Source organism: Austrofundulus limnaeus, unplaced genomic scaffold (assembly GCF_001266775.1).
Source record: "Austrofundulus limnaeus strain Quisiro unplaced genomic scaffold, Austrofundulus_limnaeus-1.0 Scaffold442, whole genome shotgun sequence".
Classification (NCBI taxonomy): Eukaryota; Metazoa; Chordata; class Actinopteri; order Cyprinodontiformes; family Rivulidae; genus Austrofundulus; species Austrofundulus limnaeus.
The window spans coordinates 61,528-67,480 of NW_013952844.1; the positions used below are offsets into that span (position 1 = coordinate 61,528).

At 36.3% G+C, this 5,953-nt stretch overlaps 1 protein-coding gene across 2 annotated transcripts in view; it reads left to right on the forward strand.

The window, feature by feature from the left end:
- shisa7b (shisa family member 7) overlaps positions 1–5,953 on the forward strand; it is a gene marked incomplete at its 3' end in the record, with an annotated part of 45,662 nt that overhangs the window by 1,301 nt on the left and 38,408 nt on the right.

A 5,953-nucleotide genomic window follows, 5' to 3' on the forward strand; every position in this document is an offset into this window, starting at 1 on the left:
GTGTGTGTGTGTGTGTGAGGGGGGATAGAAAAGTGCTTCCATCCTGTGTAATTTCCACACTTAGGCTGCATACCCCCCCCCCTGCTGTGATAAGTCAGCCACAGCAAAGTGGAACTTCATTAGAATTCATCCCTGGAAAACAAGAAATCTAAGGCGTGCGCTTTGTGTTCTTGTTTTTTTAAACTTTTATTCTAATATGTGCGCGCAATAACCCACAGCTTTCTGTTTTTACTGACGCAGATAATCACGTTTATAACAAAAAAGGCAGAAAAATGTTGAAATTGTTCCGCAGAACCTGAAGTAATTAAGGTTGYTTGTCCAGTCGACGGCACAAAACTCAAAGATTTTTACACAGGAACTCCAAAACAATCAATTCTAAGCTAAACCAATCAGACTGTGAAATAATTGAATGTATTAGGTAGAAAAAATGTCATTGTTTTACGTCGYAACATGCTATTTTGTTGCTTATTCTGCAACAACTTTAAATAAAATGTATTTTTTGTCACTTTATTTAGGAAAATTTCATGCAAAACATCTACAGTAATTTAAAAAAGCATCACATGATGATTTATATTTATTTAAAAACAAAAATGCAATGACCACTATTGCTTTTAGTAGGGGTGCAACAATACAGAAAATTCACGATTCGGTTCGATACTTTAGTCTCACGGTTCGATATTTTTTCGATTCAAAAAAGAGAAATTTCCATGCCCCTTTTAACTTGTAATTTATTTCAATTAATTATGATTATTTGTTGAACCTCAAAAGTCCAGTTTTTAAATTAAATGTTGCTGAAACAGCAAGTTTCTCAGTGGATCTGCGCTCAACAATGCAACCTAGGTGGAGTAGTCGAACACAGATCCACTGATCCTTCAACACAGAGCATCTTCAGAAGACAAGTTGATAAAATAAATGTTAAAAATCTGTATTGTTCGATACAAGTGTGTATTGAACCTAAAGCACTGTTCGATACGGGTACATGTATTGTTGCACCCCTATTAATTAGTATCACAAATTGCCTACCATTTTATATTGTATTGGAAAAGTTATGCATTAACACTGAATAAAATACACATTTATACTTATTTCAATTTGAATGCACAAATACAGGTTACAGGTCTCYCCTGTAAATAAAACTACCTGTCTAAACAAAATAAATATCCATGAGACTGCATGAGGAAATACATGAATATAGTTAAAATCATTACMCCTGCATTCAGCACAGATCTTAATAAACAGTTTTTTTATGATCACATTTAATTTCAAGACTAAGTTTTTCCAAAATTATGTAAAAAATAATTTAATATAGCATTAGCTAAACACCAGAGTAAACTGATTGTTTTATTTATATTTATTTAGCTGTTTTATCATTTTAAATTATACTTATCCTCTTCTGTAACACTGAGTCTGTCAAGCTGATGTTATTTAGCCTCGGCTAATCTGCATGCTTCATTGCTAACATGCTAACTCTTGTTTGTTTAAAAAAAAAGAGAGTTTGATGTTGTTTATCATTTAGACTAGTCTGTATTGACTGAGTTATCCACTCCAAATGTAAATTTAATTGACTTTTAGGAAATTTCTCCTCTTTTCAGTTGTGTTCGACTTAATGACTGGGGAGCTTTGTTCACCCATAATCGTATAATCATGTGGTTACGAAAAAAAATCTTACCAAATTTTCATTGAGAAAYTGAAAGATAATTTTATCAATAAAATAGGCAAAATGCAAACAAACTGATTATCTTTTGGTTATTAAAGCACTCAAATGTATCTCACCCAGTGGRATATGTTCACACCTGGTTTAAATCTACAATTTGTTACATTACTTGTTACAAAAGTGATGTTTTCTTAAGCTTGTGTGTCATAGTTACAGACTTTACAGTCTAAATCGAAAAGTTTTAGTGTTTAGMAAGAATCCATCCATCCAAACTGTGTGAAAGGAAATGTTATAAATTTCTACCCAAAGCCAGTTAGCACTTTGACCTGATAAATGACTTTGCATCTGTTTGGTAACTAATCAATAACTGAATTAGTTAACCAGCTCCTGCTTTGAAACGGAACATTTCTGTTGATTTCTCCCCATTTAAAAGGCCAAACGCTCGGCCTGACACYGGGTCAATGGCGCCGGCGTCCGGCGCGGGGCTAAAACAAAAACGTCCCTGATGGAGCCGGCTGCTCTTTAGCCAGAGGACATGTTCTGTTTGAGTGAGGGGCGTAGCTGCGATTATAGATTTGCTCAACACTACAGCTGAATGATCACACTTTCAAGCTGTTTGTAAGCCTCTGAACGCCTACCCTTTGTGTGAAATCAGCAAGTTCCCTCCCACTCTCTGCGGCCTGTTGAAAGGCTTTCTTGAAMATCGCAGGAAATCAGTGAAAGAAGTGAAGGCAGGTTGGAGAGTTTGATGGCAGTCGTACTGCACGTTGCATAAAAAAAATACACATCAGAGGGAAAGGTGTTCTTTAAGATCCAGGGCATTAAGTTGCTCCTCTCAGATGTGTAGTTTAAATCCTGGGGAAGCAGTGTCGTCAGGAATTTTAAACAGCCGTTCTTTCTTTCACAATGGGTGACTTCATCTCGATGGTTCAGCCGAGCAGCTCGCTCCCGGTGTGCTGGAAGAGGTGGATCGTCTGCAGCTTTCACCATTCATCATAGTTGTTCTGTGAGTCAGTGGTGATTAATCTGATTGCTGGTTGCTCGGGCTCTTCTGTGTCCCCCAGAGAGAAAGCCAGGAATGGTGGGGGGGATTTGTACTCGGATAAACGGCCCCCACTGCCCCCCTGGATGTTAACTCTCTTTCTTTTTTTATTGTTCATTTTTACGCTCGACTCTTCCCAGGTGTTCACGTCATCGCTGAGACGTGGCTGCCGGTGTTTCGGCACACAGCAGCCTCCAGGAGTAAATGCTGCTGCTCTGTGACGATTCCACCTGATTCAGCATCTGTAGGTGTAAAATTTGAAAAAAAGTCGATCTAAAACCATCTCAACTTCCTATAAGAACGACCTGATGTGACGGTGCACCCTGATTATGGAACGCCAAGTGTAAAATGTCTTTATTTAGCTCACTGTTCTTACATTCAGCTAATTTTTACTAAATGTTCAATTTAAATGTTAAAAAAAAATACTAAAATCTAAATGTTTCTATGTAAAAGTTAAACCTTAAATGTTTACGTTCACATTTTGGTATTTTGGAATGGAACGCAGCCTTTGCCGTCGGTGCTCAGCTTATGTTATGATGTCATCATCACGAGACRATAGCAACCGCTAGTGCTCCAARGCAGAWAAARMTTCYRTTAAAACCATAAAACTTGCAGTTCTGGCTGGTGTTTGAACTGCATTTCAAACTGCATATTGTTTTTATGAACACATTTTGAAGTTAGATTAGAAATATGATCTTCAGCAGTGTTAGCAGCGGTCATTGTTGATGTTTGTCGCAGGATAATAGATAATCATCCTGGTTAAATGACGCTAGCGTCTAACACTGCTAAAGATAATATTTAATATCTAAATTAAAAATGTGCTCATAAAAACAATATGGGTGGTCCCTGTGGTCCAGCAGTTTGAAGTGCAGCTCAGACACCAGCCATAACTGCAAGTTTGATGTTTTTTTAGGGAAGTTTTAGCTGGATTGGAGAGTTAGCGGTTGCTATTGTCTCGGGATGATGACATCATAACATGAGCCGAGCACCAACAGCAAAGGCAGATCCATTTCAAAATAGCCTAAATGTGAACTTCAACATTTAAGGTTTAACTTTTAGATTTAGATTTAAACTTTAAGATTTAATATTTAATTTTTTTTAACATGTAGTAAAAATTAGCTTAATGTGAGAACAGTGAGCTAAATGACAATAAAATGTTAGTGGAAAAATTTTAACACTCAAAAACTAAGCTAAGTAATGAAAAATATATTAGCGAAATTTTTTAACATTACATTTTACACTTGGTCCCCCATACCCTTTTATTAGTTAAGTCATTTTTTATAAACTATTTTCATGCCACAATTTTAGACTAAATGTGTGTCCAGTAATTAACTTATGCTTGTTTAATTAAAACCTGTCGAGTGATTCATGACATCTTTGGGTAACTATTGAACACATGAAAAGACGAGAGCAAAAACTTTATCCTCTGCCTTTCAGCAGCAGGCACGATGTTTAAAAAAGAATTTAAGGCTTTTTTATAATCTAAAAAACTGAAGGAAAGAAAATCATGAAGTCCTTTTATCTGTATACTTTATAATGAAAAATAAAAAATGAATAAGCTGTGAAACCCGATGCATCAAGATATAAAGATATCCAGTACATTCTCTTGGTCAGTTACATTCTAACTTGATATTTAATAATTTACAAYCCGTCCGACTGTTTGATATTCATATTTTATGATCTGTCAGACTATTTCATTGTCTGCTCCAAGTTTTATTTCAAAAGCTTCACAGTTAAAAATCGTACCGCAGGAACTTTACACTCCGAGGGACMGAAAGCTCTAACAGTGGCAGGGATGACAAAAAAAGTGAGTTTTTCTTTATTTATTTTTATGTGAAAGCTGCTGACGCTCATCAGGAAATCCTGGCAGCTCCCACTGAGGCTGCTGCCGCTGATCTACCAGCGTTTATAAAAGTTACTGCCGTTTGTGAACGCTACTTGATTATTGACGAGGGGTTTTTATGTTCACAAGTCATCCACGGGCCACGCCATTGATCCGGTTTCAGCTGTGCCAAACAACGCAGCAGYGGCTGATTTAGGAAAGACCAGGAGAAAATGGTAAAGTGGAAACGTCCTCATGGGAGTCACAGAAGCTTGAATACTCTAGTTCTGTGCAGATTTAAAATAGTTGTTGCTAACATCCCAAGCATCTGGGTTTTGAGCTGTATTCAGGGACGAACTAATCTTTTAGCCTGAGCCACGTCTATAATATAATACCWGAACATGTTTTTGCCACACGTGCAAAGAGATAAACCATGCAGACTGCAGCAGTTTGACTCTAAACTTCAACATTTTCTGTGAATGAGAGTATCGTTCTGGAGTACAGAACATCATGATGAAGAGCTGAATAATAAATTCGATGTGATCCTTGATTCTTGTTTGAATGAAATAAGTTCTGAGAGTGATGGCATTGAGTGAACTGTAGAAATACCTTTTTTTATTAAGTGGATAACATCAAACTGCAGCAATAAACGCTGCAGGAGGAAATGTTTAACAGGCTATTTGTGAGACTCTGATGTCAAAACCCATCATACGTTAGGTATTTAGAGAAAAAAGATGCAACTTTATAGGTTACATATATATATATATATATATATATATATACTGTATGTTTATATATACTGTATATATAAATAAATGAAAAGTGCTACTAAATGAAATGAGTAGAGTTTGAAGTTGGCTGGAGTTAGTTGTTTGGTTCGTAACTCATTTCTTAATCAGCAAGAAGTGACGATAGAGCGGTTTTTTTTTTGGTGCCATTTTAAAATAATTTCAACATGTTTCCCAGTTTCAGCTCATTATTTGGGAAACTGAACTTCCTTTATCTCTTGAAGTTTATTAAATGACTCATTTGTGCTAAATGAGATTCTAACCAGGTTACCTAATCATAAAGTCACATCTGTAGATTTTCTTTTATCTCTGCTGGAGCCAACATGTTTTCTTTTCCGTGTGACAGTAGCTGTGTTTCCGTTGATCATGAAAATGTGCAAATTAGAATTTCGAAAATAAATTTGCTCAATGGAAACACGTCAATTTCTAAAAAAATTATGTTTTTCAACAAAATGTTTTTGCGCTAGGATGAGGTGGTTTTTCGGCCGTATCGAAATTGGTGTTTTTCGCAAAACTGCAATGGAAGCACTTTTTTCGCATCACGGGAGTCACATGATCAACAACCGGCTGTTTCTACTGGCGAAAAAGACGATGACGAAGAAGACAACAGGAAGTAAGTAGTAATAAAATCACCGAAGTTGTAAAAG